Below are 14941 nucleotides of genomic sequence, written 5' to 3'. Positions count from 1 at the left end.
AAGTGCCCCAAGAAGCTCTAAGGGGAGAAATGGGATGAAGCACATTTATTATTTAGCGAAAGAATAGCAAAGGGAAAATTATGCTACCTCAAGAAAATAGAAGCAATGAGTGAAGACAGGTGGGCCAAACAGGTGCTTATGGCATTCAAGGATAGATCACAGTGGTGCAATTAATTATAAGGAACTTGAGAAATGTAAGACAAGGGAGGGAATAGAGACAGAGTAGAATAACTTAAGAATAAAGGAGCTAAGGGAGAAATGTGAAGATAATGGCCATCATGCAAGAATATGGAGGAGGGGGATGGAAACAATTAAAGAGCACTCTAAGATGGTACAGAAACAAAACGAAGATAGGAAAGGAAGAATGGTACACAGGAGACTGGGGAAGTAAATTGCTATTCAAAGCTAGAAGTGGAACATTAGAGGTGAATGGTAGAAATAGAGGAACAGATGCAAGGGTGTCAGGCATGCGGGGTAGACGGAGACCCTGGAACACTTTATAATAGAATGCATATTATTAGACGGACAAGAAAAAAGTAGAGCAAATGGGACACAGGAGTGGGAAGACAGGAAGGAGGAGGAGGACAGAGGCTTGAAAACTGTACTGGGGCTGACTGATGACAGAGACACACATTATGATAGTGAAACACACGAAGAACTTCCTGCGTAATAGCTGGAAAGCAAGAAGCAACTAAACGGTGCAGAAGAAAGGGAGGGAAAAGAGACTGAAAAATAAGAGACAACTAATCCACATAGAAGAGAGGAAGAAAGAAGAAGGAGAGAGACCTAACATTAAGCGTTCAAAAACGGAACAGGTCTAAAGAAGAAGAGCTGCTGTTTGGCTGTTGGAAGTCGGAGCGTCTGAGGTCTCCGTCTGACAAGAAGAAATATCTGAAGAAACTGGAAAGACTACAAAGAATAGCTACTAAGATGGTACTAGAATTGAAAGATCTAAAAGGAATACAACTGTTACCAATGAAAAAAAATGTAAGGTGCATAAACTGATTTGCATACTAGTGTATAAACTCATGAATGTCTAAGGTATCAGGATAAAGACCTTTTACTGAAAAGGGGAGGTTCACTCACCTGGTTAACTCACGTCATTGGTTGGCTAGCCTCACAATTCATGTCCATGATTTGGATGGTCGATCACGGTGTGAAATGCCAGAATTTTTCTCTTTACAACACTCCCACACCACCACCGCGTGTAACGAAACACACGAGAAATTAATCCAGACAAGGAAAGGTTTGCCGGCGCCGGGGATCGAACCCGCGACCAGCATAACGGGAGAGCCACTCCTTTACCAGTCGGCCAAAGAGGTACCCCCCTCTGGCTAAGTGGGTTATGGGAGGCTCGCCCATCAAGCAAGTCAGCACTACACGTCTCCCCATTCCCATTTAGATTAATTTCTGTGTTGAGTTCCCATTTTCTATAAATTCGGAGAGCGCGGGCCATCACCCTGTTACCCTCTCGGGGTGACACAACAGAACCACAGGAGAGGATGCCCACCGCTTTTGCCACCAGTGAAATGCCGGAAATTTCTCTTTTCTACACTCCAACACGATCTCTGCGTGTAACGAAACACACGAGAAATTAATCCAGACAAGGAAAGGTTTGCCGGCGCCGGGGATCGAACCCGCGACCAGCGTAACGGGAGAGCCACTCCTTAACCAGTCGGCCAAAGAGGTACCCCCTTAAGTGGGTTATGGGAGGCTCGTCCATCAGGCAAGTCAGCACTACAGGTGCGTGTACAACTAGGCATTATATTTAGGGCAGCTGAGTTGTGTGTCATGAGCAGAGTTTTTAGGACAACAGGATGTATATGGCAAGTAGATATTCAAAGTATAAATATTACATTGGTGGGCAGAGAGTTAAGAGCACAGACTTACATATACTACCTATAGACTGCGTCCCCCATCTCCCTGCATTGTACTCTGAGCAGTACTGAGTGATGCCCGCAGCCCGCCGCGGCGGACGTGGGTTTGCCCAGTTCATCCAAAACCGACGACTTCACACACCTCACTCCCACCCGATTTCCTGACCCCACCACTCATTATTAAGAAAAACTGAGATCACCATCAACTTCCTGAGAAAATTCTGTATCATGCTAACATAAATTTGTGACTAATGTAAATACAAACATACGAAAATCGGAGTTAATGATCGAAGTAGCGTATAGCTAAACATTTTCTTGCATTTCTTTCCCTTCAGCTCCTTAGTACTCAACTATTTTTTGTCTCATCACTTTATTAAGAACAGATCGATCCTCAATCTGCATGCTGTTCTGATTCTGATGGTGTAGGGTACGTCTCGAAGTAAAACTATACAGGGCGTCAAAATCGCCTCCGAACCCTCTGAACATAAGCTATGCCTTGACGGCGTTCATTCGTCTTTGCATTTGTTTACCCAGACTCGCCGCCAGTATTGCCAATTCAAAATTTATAAATAAGCTAGGATGGCCTAAAAAATCCGCCAGATGATGGGTGAAGCTATAGAAATTTGCCGCTAGATTGGACTTGAAAATCCGCCAGTTGCTCTTGTCAATTTTAAGATTTATCCCGCTAGATAACATGCAATTCCGCCAGATCTAGCGGAAAATCCGCTAAAATGGCATCACAGCTCACCGCTCTTGCACAATGGCGTCCAAATCTTAGGTTGTCGGGACTCTATGAGGGACTCTACAGATCACGACCCAGAAACGGGTTACGCTAAATGGAAGAGGCTAAAAGACAGCTGTCAGAACCACAGAGTTATATCAGGACGCACAGCATTATTGACACTCCGCCATCCAGGCACAGCTTATGTTCGAGGACAATTTTGACCCTCAGTATATTATTACCTCAGGACTTAGCCCACACCACCAGAATCAGAATAGCATATAGTTTTAGAATCTGTGCTTAAAAAAGTGATGCGACGAAAAATAGCAGAGTACTAATTATAATTTGACTTACAAAGTCGAAGGGAAATAAGTGTAAGAAAATGTTTATGTGGAACTTCATGTAACTCTGATTTTCATATATTTGTTTTTACGTTATTGTTACAAATTTATGTGGTATCAGCTAGCTTTTCTTAATAATGAATAGTGGGGTCAGAAAACCGGGTGGGAGTGTTAAGTTGTTGGTTTTGGATGAACTGGGCACACTCACGGCCGTTGGTCCAGCAGAAGTCCACAAAGGCGTCACTTGCAGGACCTTGTAAGTCTGTGGTTAAGAGGCCACAGGAAAAAAAATGAAAAACAAAAATTACATTTTCCCCATATAGGAATATAAAAACAGTAAAAATCAGGTTCTAAATTAAAAAAAAATAATAATAATAATAATCAGGTGATATAGTTATGAAATGGGCATGAATGAAAAGAGGAAAATTAAACCTATGTTTGGAAGGAATAATGGAAACACTATGTGACTAGAAATATGATAAGTTACTAGCAGACAATCAACAGGAAGCTGATATAAGATGTGGAGATTGTTTAAAAGACAATAAATGGCAAATTCAGCTTTCCATGGTACGAAAAATTTCTTTAAAAAGTAAGGGTGTTTGTATGCAATGATATAATACAATTGCCTAGAATCAATTTCTCAAATATTCCTTGTAAAATGCCATATATATCCAACCTATAGATAGACTTTGAAGTATCATGTGCTGTGTACATCCATCATATTATAAATCTTCAGTTGAAACTTTTCAAAAAATATCAATTACATCATTACTGAAATAGATCTGCTTTGCAGGGGGCCAGTCATGCCAGATTATTGGAAATGCCAAACAACTGAATGGTACTACAAGTGTGGACAATTAGAAGGTACTACACATTTATGTATTTTCTTTTTGTTATCTGATTCCCATCTGCCAGTGATGTACTGAAATATGTTACAAGTTTCTAAGTCAGATGCTTCCCTATCCCCATTCCCGAGTGTTCATGGATATGTATGACAGGAAGGCGAGGGAGGAGGAATCTTATGTTTTCCATGTCATTTACATGTCGCTTACACCCCTAGTGATACCATATCTGAGTAATTATGAAGGTCAGAGAGGAAGAAGGAGGCGAGGGAGAAAGCTAGAATGAAATGGAGATGTGAGGGTGGACAAACCACAGCTGACAGGTGAACAACACAGTTGGTGGTGCATCTGTGCAGGCAACTCTTTCCTTTCCTGTGATAACTTAATGAGCAATTCCTCTTTTTTATATGCAGGGTGTGAAACAAATTGTGTCAACATATTCTCAGACCTGAAAGAATATTTATTCTGAGTAGAAAACTATAAGCATACACTTTTTGTATTTGTTATAGTGTGAACTGGACTGAAGGATCCAGTGGGGTGCACTGCCTTTGGCAAGGATGAAGGAAGGGTGGATTGGAAGGAAGGAAATTAATTGGGGGATGAGGAATAATGAGGGAGGGTTCCTCATGGGAGTGTTGTTGCCATTTCCACAGAATTGACATTAATGTATGTTAAAGGAAATAATAAAAGGAAAATTTATATTTCTTTAATTATTGTGATAGTTACATTTGTAAAATTAAAGAAATATTATATTTAAAAAAATGAAAGAAAAGCGGAAGTAATAGTGAATGCAGTCCTCAGTCAAATAAAGTTATGTCAGCAATCTTTTTATTTTATTTTAGCCACACCTGGAAAGAATTACTTGAGAATGTATAAACATTGGATAAATAATCTGATGCACACTCTTGTAAGTTTATGCTGTCAATTTAATATTATTAAGTAAAGGCATCAACTTTTTGTTGAAGATGCTAATGCTATCAATATATTTTTAACATGATGCTGTCAGTTTTTCACCCAAGCAAAGATTCAAGTGTCAGCTTAAAATTCTTAAAAATTTCTTAGTTTGACTTTCAATTATGATGTTTTGAAGAGCTATGACTGTTCAGGTTTGGGAACTCTGAATGGGAGAATATGGTGAAGAGCATGAGCTGTGAGGTGGAGTATAACTTGGTGTGTTTGCAAGGAACTGGGAGAAAGTCTTACAAAAAAATGGCAAGGTATTCCCCAACATGTCTGAGTTTTTTTTATTTTTTTATCAGGCATAACAGCCCCATCCCTTCCAGTGATGCTAAGGAGAGCAAAGATATCTTGAGGCCCAAACCTAATAGAATTAGTAACAAACATTTTGTGATAGCATTCAAGCAAAAGAACAAATACATAATCATGTTTATACAATATGAAGCATAATAAATGATTAACGCTGAATGAATAGTTTTTATTTTACATATTCATATTATATATATATATATATATATATATATATATATATATATATATATATATATATATATATATATATATATATATATATATATATATATATATATATATATATATATATATATATATATATATATATATATATATATATATATATATATATATATATATATATATATATATATATATATATATATATATATATATATATATATATATATATATATATATATATATATATATATATATATATATATATATATATATATATATATATATATATATACAGAAGAATATGCTTTTAAGGGTGGCATTTGTATGTCACTAAAAAATTGCTGATGCTAGATGTTGAAGCTGATGCTGACAGTGTCATATTTCTCAGTTGTTTATGTGTGGTACTGATGGCACCACTATGTTTATCTGTTGTACACAATACTGATGGTGTGTGTGTGTGTGTGTGTGTGTGTGTGTGTGTGTGTGTATATTTACCTTATAGTAGTGTACAGGGGCTAACTACACTTGTGTGGTCATCTCCATAACTATATTCGTCCACATATTTCTTAAAGCTCCATGCACTCTTCGCCTCCACCACTTCCCATTCATTCCAGATATTTTTAATTCTATGAGGAAAACTACTTCTTTGTGTCAGTTCAAAATGTTCCCTTCCTGAACTTTTCTTATGACTTCTTAAGTCTCTGTCTTCACTTCCCCTTCTCAGAAGTGGGTCTTTATTACCTAAATTTTCTTGGTCATTTACAAGTTTGTATAATGTAATTAGGTTACCCCTCTCTCTCTCTTCTTTCTTCCAGTTAAGGACTTTTTTTATTTATTTTTTATTTTTATTTTCCTTCATAAGGAGTCTTCCAGTTCTGGTACCATCTTGGTGCCTATTCTTTGTATTCTCTCCAATTTCTTCACGTGCTTATTCTTGTGAGACCACACAACTTATGCATATTCTAGTTTTGGTCTAGTCATTGTAATTATTATCTTTTTCATCATATCTTTATCCAAGTAGTGAAATGCTATTTTTTTTTTCCTTAACATGTATGTTTACCTTTTACCGTTGCTGAGGTTTCAGGCCCCGCAATATGCTGTTTATATGTTTTTAAGTGATAAGTCATCCAGAATTATCACCCTCAGGTCTTTTCCCTCTTTTTCTATCACCATTATGTCACCATTTTATGTGTATATTTAGGTCTCATTTCACTTTTCCCCATTAGCAGAACATGCCTTTTTTTTGGCATGAAATTCCATTTCCCAGGTTTTACTCCATTTGTTTATCTTGTCAGTATCTTTTTGCAAGTCTTCACAATCCCCTTGGCTCCCAATTTTCCTCAATAATTTTGCATCATCTGCAAACAGGTTCATGTAACTGTTTACTCCTACTATATATATTATAAACATAATTGGTTCCAGCTGTGGCACTCCACTAGTCACTTTCCTCCAATTTGATCTTTCATCTCTCAACACAGTTCTCATTTATATTCCTTCCAAGTAGTCTTCCAACCAGTATTTAATTTAATTATTTAATGTCATCTTTATAAATCTATTTCCCCGAGTACTTTTGTTTTCTTCACACTTGAATGTCTCCCACTTCACTTCTCCACAGTTAAAATCCCACTATTATCACTTTATTGATTTTCCTTATCCCCATCTCTTAACTCTAAGGAGTCCTTTTACATTTCTTCATGCTCCCCATTTGTTCAACAATTTGTCTTGGGGTGGGGGGTAATGCCATCACTATCTTCCCCACTTTTATTTAGTATCTGCACACTTAACACTGCTGCTTTACCTTTTTCCTGTTCTACTTTATCACTTTTAACTATGATTTGGTCATTATCATAACACCCCTTCCCCTATTACCTTTTCCCTCCTTCCTCCACATAGTATGAATGTGTCTTCTGTTAGTTTAGTTTTGACAAGGCATACCACCTCCATTTTTTCCCCTCAAAAATAGCCTTCTCATTCTAGATTCCTTGGTAGTACTCCTTCTATATGTGTATATTAATTCCACCTCATCTGTTTCTACCTCTGCTCTTCTACACTTTTCTCCTTCTTCGCTCCCCAATTTCAGTTTCTCAACACTTCCTTATTCTGTCGTTCAACACTCCAAAAAATCTCTCTTCCTCTGTAGACCTCTTCATTTCTCTTCCTTATTTCATCCCTTTGTTCCTTTGCCTGTTTTCTTTCTTCATTCAAATTCCTCCTTATAAACAAGTTCTTATATTCTTCCATTTGTTTCAGTCTAAAGGCTCTTCCAATATTCCCTCTGTCTCCGCTTGAAGTTTTAACCTTACTTTCATTAGCTGAGCCCCTCCTTCCATGTATCTTCCTAGTTGAATTACTTCCTCTACTTCATCTTTTCAACTTTTGAGCAATTCCTTAACCTTCCTTACCTCTTCTTTGTCTCTCTTGATCTTTAATGGGATTCTTTCCTCTTTTAATCCATATATTTGTACTCTTTTCTTCTTCACAGCATCTCTAATCAGTGACTCATTTGTTTGTGCAACCTTTATCACTTCCTTTTCCATGTTACTCTTCTGCTCCTCTTTTTGTTATAATAACATTTCCATAAAGGACACTTTATCATTTTCTTGTTCCTCTCTTATAAATCTTGACTGCCTGGTTCACTAAATCCAAAACCTGTTCCCTGATAACACATTCATTACCTCCCTGCTTTATCTTGAATTCCTCTGAGCTTCAGATTTTCTTCTTCCCACTTAACATGTTTTCATGTCTTTTATAGTGCCCTACAACTGCTTACCCACTCATTTTGAGTTTTGTCTTGTCTCCCCCAGACTCAGTTTTCATCACTCACAGCATCATTCTAGAATAATCAACATCATCATCCATAAACCTGCTGAAAGGTGATCCTATCGTAGCACTGGGTGCAGACAAGTCCATTGTTCCCTTCCAGTGACTCACTATGTCCGAGTTGCACAAACAGTTTTCCTTAATTTGGAGACAGGACTACTTACTTAGCACCCTAAGCTCCCCCTTCCTTCACTAGGTTCTTCTGGGAGTGGTGCAAAGTATCCATGTAGTCAAGCTGACTGTACAATCGTTCAGAACAGGTTCTGAGTGTGTGTGTGTGTGTGTGTGTTTGTGTAATTCACTTCTTGGTCTGCTGCAGGTCTCTCTCGAGACAGCCAGCCGTTACCCTACGGAAGAGTACAGAGCTCATAGTACCAATCTTTGGGTAGGGCTGAGACCACTCACACACAACACACCGCAACAACGAGGTCACAACTCCTTGCCTTACATTGTGTACCTACTCACTGCTAGGTGAACAGGGGCTACACGTGAAAGAAGAGAAACTCAACTTATCTTCACCCGGTCAGGGAATCGAACCCCAGTCCTTCTGGTTGTGAGGCAGACATTCTATCCACTGAGCTACCGGGCCGTGTGTGTGTGTGTGTGTCTGTGTGTGTGTGTGTGTCTGTGTGTGTGTGTGTGTCTGTGTGTGTGTGTGTGTGTGTTTACCTAGTTGTGACATACGGGAAAAGAGCTATGCTCGTGCTGTCCCGTCTCCATATCCACTCTTATCCAACTTTTCCTTAAAATCATGAATGTTTCTTGCACAGACCACCTCCTCCTCCAGTCTATTCCATAGCTCAATGCTTCTATTTGGGAGGCTAAACTTTTTCACATCTCTCCTACACATGGTCGCCCTCAACTTCTTTCCATGTCCTCTTGTTTCTCTCTTGTTCCACACACACACAGGTGCTCTCTGTCCAAATGCTCCAATCCGTTCACCACCCTGTACACCGCTATCAGATCTCCTCTTTCTCTTCTTCTCTCCAGGGTTGTGAGCCCTATGCTATTGAGTCTCTCCTCATAAGTCCGATCTCGATGTTCCAGTACCATCTTAGTTGCCACTCTCTGCACTCTTTACAGCTTCTTTATGTTCTTTTCGTGAGGAGACCAGACCACTGCTGCATACTCCAACCTTGGCCTTATCATTGTGACTATTATTTTCCTCATCATCTCATCCAAATACACAAATGCCATCCTTATGTTCCTCAGCAAATTCAGAGTTTGTTACGTTATCCTGTTGATGTGTTTGTCTGATGACATGTTCTCTGAAACAATCACTCCCAAATCTTTTTCCTCCACTCCTCTGCATATTGTCTCACTTCCCATCTTGTAATCATATTCACATCTTCTACCACTCCTACCAAACTCCATTTTTTTTACATTTCCCAAGGTTGAACTTCATCTGCCATGTACCACTCCACTCCCATATTCTATCCAGGTCCCCTTCCAATGCCTCACAGTCCTTCACATTATTCACACGTCTCAATAGTTTTGCATCATCTGCAAACAAACTCACATAGCTGGACACTCCATCCACCATATCATTTATACAAACAGCAAACATTATTGGTGCCAACACCGAACCTTGTGAGACTCCACTCATCACAGGGCACCAGTTGGAAACCCTGGGGATGTCCTCCAGCTACTTAGTCAGTCCATCACCCACTCCACCCCTATTTTTAATTTTCCAAATTAGTCTTCTGCATGGTATTTTGTCAAATGCCTTTTTCCAATCCATACACTCCATCTGCCCAGCCTCCTCTCTCCTGTATTAAAGCTATCACCCTTGAGTAGTAACACAACAAGTTGGTGACACAAGATCTCCCTCTCCTGAATCCAAACTGGCAATCTGAGATAATTTTCTCACTTTCTAAGAAATCTGACCACCTGTTTTTAACCAGTCTCTCACATATCTTCGCAACCACACTAGTGAGTGATACCGGTCTGTAATTTGATGGGTCCTCTCTCTTGCCTCCCTTAAAAATTGGTACTATGTTTGCTCCCTTCCAATCTTGTGGTACCTTTCCTTCCCTCAGGGAGGCACTCATCATGGAGTGCAGTTTCTCCGTAAGTTGTTCACTACATTCTTTCAAAATCCACTCTGATACTCCATCTGGCCCCGTTGCCTTTCTCACATCAAGCTTGTTCAAACTTTCCTTGACCTCCTGCACCATTAACTGCATCTCTTGCATAACCCAGGGGTTGTACAAATTCTTCTTCTCTTGTGAAAACTCTGGGAAGCTGTTGTTCATTACCTCTGCCATCTCTGCTGTGTCCTCATATGTAGTTCCATCCATTTTCAGTTTATCGATTTTTTCTCTTTTCTTCAACATGTCTATAGAATAGTTTGGGTTGGCCTTTGTACTTGTCGATTATATATTTTTTATACTTCCTTTTTTCTTCTCTTCTAACCTTTGTATATTCATTCCTTGCTTGTTTGAAATCGTTCCACGAGTTGATTCTTCTTCATCTCCTCCATCCCTTCCAAGCTTCTTCTTTTCTCTTTCTAGCTGTGTGTGTGTGTGTGTGTGTGTGTGTGTGTATATATATATATATATATATATATATATATAGATATATATATATATATATATATATATATATATATATATATATATATATATATATATATATTATATATATATATATATATATATATATATATATATATATATATATATATATATATATATATATATATATATATATATATATATATATATATACCGTATTTCCTGACATATAAGATGCACCTATAATTTGGCAAGGTATATTTAGAAAAAACTAAAAATAAAATCCACATTTTCCCTGAACTTAATGCATATGTAGTATTACATTTGACCACCTTACTTACAATTATTACTGTTATACCGTAAGTTGCTCTGACGAGTTACAGTGCTCTTATCCCAAGCAGCTGTGACCTTGAAATGGTAAACAAAAGGGTTGGTTTGTGAATTCACTCACTGCGCAGTGTACAGGCGGTAACTTTCACCGAGCTGCTGAGGGAACTAATCATGCGGGGATGCTACGTTCGGTGAGCAAGCAATTGGTCTTGATCTTGACTTTCAGGAACCGTATACCTACTTTCAAATAGAAATAGATGTTCATTAATTTCTATCAATCATATTGTTAAAAAAAAAAAGAAAAAAAAAGCGTTTACAATTAACACTTCAGTCATCCACAGATACCAGTTCTTTCGAACATGTATCACAGAAAACGTCAGCTGACCAGGCCGCTGCACAGCAGAAATACCCCCAGACTAATCCACCCAAGTCCACCCCATGGTCACCGAGCAGTCACGTTAGGCAGCACCCTGTTCCATCAAAATTGTTCCTGTGTAATAGCTGCTTTAACTGTCACCACCAAGGTACCCTGGTGACGGGCACACCGCGGTGGTGTTGTGTTTTATGTTTACGCAACGTCACACATGGCGCATCTTCTTCTTGTGACCTGTATGGTTTTATTGCTTCACATGTCCACCTCCAATCTTCTGCTTATTTACACTTTCCTTTTCCATTTCATCATGCTATTTATTATTTAAATCGATCAAAATATGTACCTTCAGCATATACCGCGCAGGGGTAACTTTTTCTGAGTGAAAAAATTGCACTCTATACACCGCAAAGTACGGTATAGTTCATTCTGGGGACATCTGAAAACCATTGTGTTAAACGGAGGTGTTTTGGGTGTTGGTTTCGTACTAGTAACAATAACCCCTAGGCCTACCAAAACCTAACCATCAGGGTATAAGACGAAGAGTGACTTTTTCTTCTTCTTTTTTCAAAAAAAGTGCGTCTTATATGGCAGGAAATATGGTATAATATATATATATATATATATATATATATATATATATATATATATATATATATATATATATATATATATATATATATATATATATATATATATCTATATATATATATATATATATATATATATAAACAAAAACAAAAAATCTAAATTATTCTCATAAGTTAATCACAACTGCAATAATAACAAGTAGTCAGCTTGGTCTTGTCCTCCAGCTTATTTTAAATATTCAATTAAATTTATGGCAATAAAGAACATTTATCTTGTTAATTCCTATAAAACTAACCATAAAAATAATCATACTAACATATATTTACCTACATAAAGACTGAGTTTTGTACTTGTTCCGGCCCCATTGAGGACCAAGTACCTCCCCAGGACCTAGAGGTGCAGTAAGGTCAAGCTGAGATGGACAGGAAACAAGGAAAATGCTCTCAATCAGAATTCATCTCCCTTATTTGGGCATAAATTTTGCCCAAGGCCATACAATCTAGTTTAATATAAACAAATGCATACTCATAATTATATAACCGGGATAAAAAGAATTACAACTACTATATAGAAAACCTTTTAACATCTTCCTTGTAAAAAATTAGACAAGTAACAATGTACTTAAAATATTTATTACATCATGTATCATTCAGTTAATGTCAAGTGTTCAAAAACTAAAAAGTGTCAAAAACTGTACAATCCTTATACTTCTGAGATTCACTCTCAACTAGATTAGCCTTTTCTTTGGAGACCTGCAAAGAACGGCTTGGCTATTTTCTGTTTTCTTCCCTCACTCATTACAACTTAAAAAATAATGCCACAGGGAAATAAGCTGCCTGTCATAAAGAATGAACTACTTAAAACAACCCTTGTATACTTGAAAAAAAACAAAAAATAATAATAATAATGTGTTCATTTAACAGTTTCCTTTAAATGACTCTCACTCTCCAAAATGAAGCCCTGTTTCAAGTTTTGCAGTTCACATGTTAAATCACTTTAGGATAATTACACACACACACACACAAAAAAAAAAAAAAATAAATAAATAAATAAAAAATAAATAAATAAAAAATAAAATAAAATAAAAATAAAATAAAAACACTTCACATGGTTTGATAATTTTGATAGTCTGTTTATTATGTTACTGGGTAGTCATGAGAGTAGTCCCAGCCTCATAATTCAACAAATGTTACTAATAAAGTTCCACATATGGTAGAGCATCATCAAATTTGCCACTAAGATGATCCTTGAAAAAATAAATAAATAAATAAATAGGAATAAAAAAGTGGTAATTGAAAATGCTAGGTATAAAACCCTGACCTCTACATCTTGTAAGTATGGAGTCCCTGAGGGTGCTAAACAATATTGTCAAGCACTTATTTTAACAGTTCAGTTGCATTGAACATTTTTGAAACTTAGTTACTGACATCAACATCAAACACAACAAATTTCTTTTATGATAGCAAATTTCCATAAACATAAATCACCACGGGTATGGCCCTGAGGACATAAAAAGATGAGTGACCTGTTAGGAGAATGCCATGAACAGTGGCTGGAGTTTCAGTTATAGTAGTTCAGAGTTGCTCAGCTTAAAAATGACAACTTGACTCAGTTACTCAGCTATCATTACCAAATGGATCTTTTTATTAAAAAAAATCCTGAAGGGTGGCAATGACAGAGTGGTCAGTGTATAATTAATGCAATGTTACTTAAGCTCTTTTCAGACAGGCACTGTTAGATGTTGTTAAGTAGTGCAACATAATCTTTGTCAAAGAAATCTTTTTGAGTTAGTGGACTTTGGTGTTGGCTTTTTCAATAGATAGTATATTAAAATAAATAAATAAACAAGACAAAATATTATTGTATGTTTACATTTTGATTTTTGAAGAATGAAATATCTAAATTGATGAGAGGAATTTATAAATATTTAAAAAAATCAAAGGAGTAGCTAAGATTTATATTTCATGTAAAGTATCTAAACTTTCACAAGAGACAAAACAGGGACAATCATTTTGATGAAGTGAATCAGCTGATTGATAATATATCTCAGAACATTAAGTAAAAATTCAGATCATGAAACATTGCTTTTGGTTATTATGACCATAGAGTATTGTGAGCATAGTCTATTTTCTGAGGAATGACAAGCATCACCCTTGCGGGTGGAGTAAGAAGACTCTGTTAGCCTGTTAGACTGTTAGAGAAAGTCAGTTATGCATTCCAAAGGTGGCAATGGGATGTCTGCTTTCAGCTTCTTTATGAGACTCTTTTAACAAGCTGATTATTTTGACTTTCCTTTTAAGTATAGGTATCATTTTTTGTCAAAGGAACTACACAAAACATTTGAGATAATGAATTGATATTTCCCATAAACTTAATGTCGTGGAAATTATAAATTTCCACAAAATTGGCTGAATGGATAGCATGACGGCGCCACGTTCAGGACGATGCAGGTTCGCACCCTGCCCGGTGACACCAAGCTGGGATTTTTCAGCCACCGCCGAGTGGCTTAAGATTACCCACATGCTGTCTGGAAGACCATCTATCAAACCGGACTCTAAATTCTAGGATTAACCCTTAAAGTGCGGGCTTATTTTGCCGTGCCTGTCCTCCCACGCGGGCATATTCAGACAAAAACATACCTCATTTCAACCTTTCATATCTTCACTTATACTTACCTCACGTAACTGAATGAAGTACCATTGTAAAGTACATAACCTTAACTGTTTTTTGACGCTAAGTTGAAGACTATATGACCTTAGGTAGAGCGAGTACGGAATATTGAAGTATGATCACTGAGAGCACATTTTTATAGACAGTTTTCCACCCCGAGTGGACTTCCCTTCTATGATTTAGTAATAAGAAGCACATAACTTTATTACAGTTTATGTGAAACACCCCCCAAAAAAATTAACTTCCAAGGCCTTCTTGATGCCCCTGATGGGTATTGAGGTCAAAGGGCCCCATCTTGTGGCTGATATTCACTGGAAGGTGGGAAGAGGTGGGATGTCTAGCGGACACCTTTTCAAAGCTTACACAAGTCATACACTGACCAATAATTAGTCAAGAGAGCATGATTGGGTATTGTTTGAAAGAAAACGA

Source organism: Eriocheir sinensis, chromosome 17, assembly GCF_024679095.1.
Source record: "Eriocheir sinensis breed Jianghai 21 chromosome 17, ASM2467909v1, whole genome shotgun sequence".
In the NCBI taxonomy this organism is placed as follows: domain Eukaryota; kingdom Metazoa; phylum Arthropoda; class Malacostraca; order Decapoda; family Varunidae; genus Eriocheir; species Eriocheir sinensis.
The sequence above is the reverse complement of the archived record's forward strand: the minus strand, read 5'-3'. Positions refer to the sequence as shown.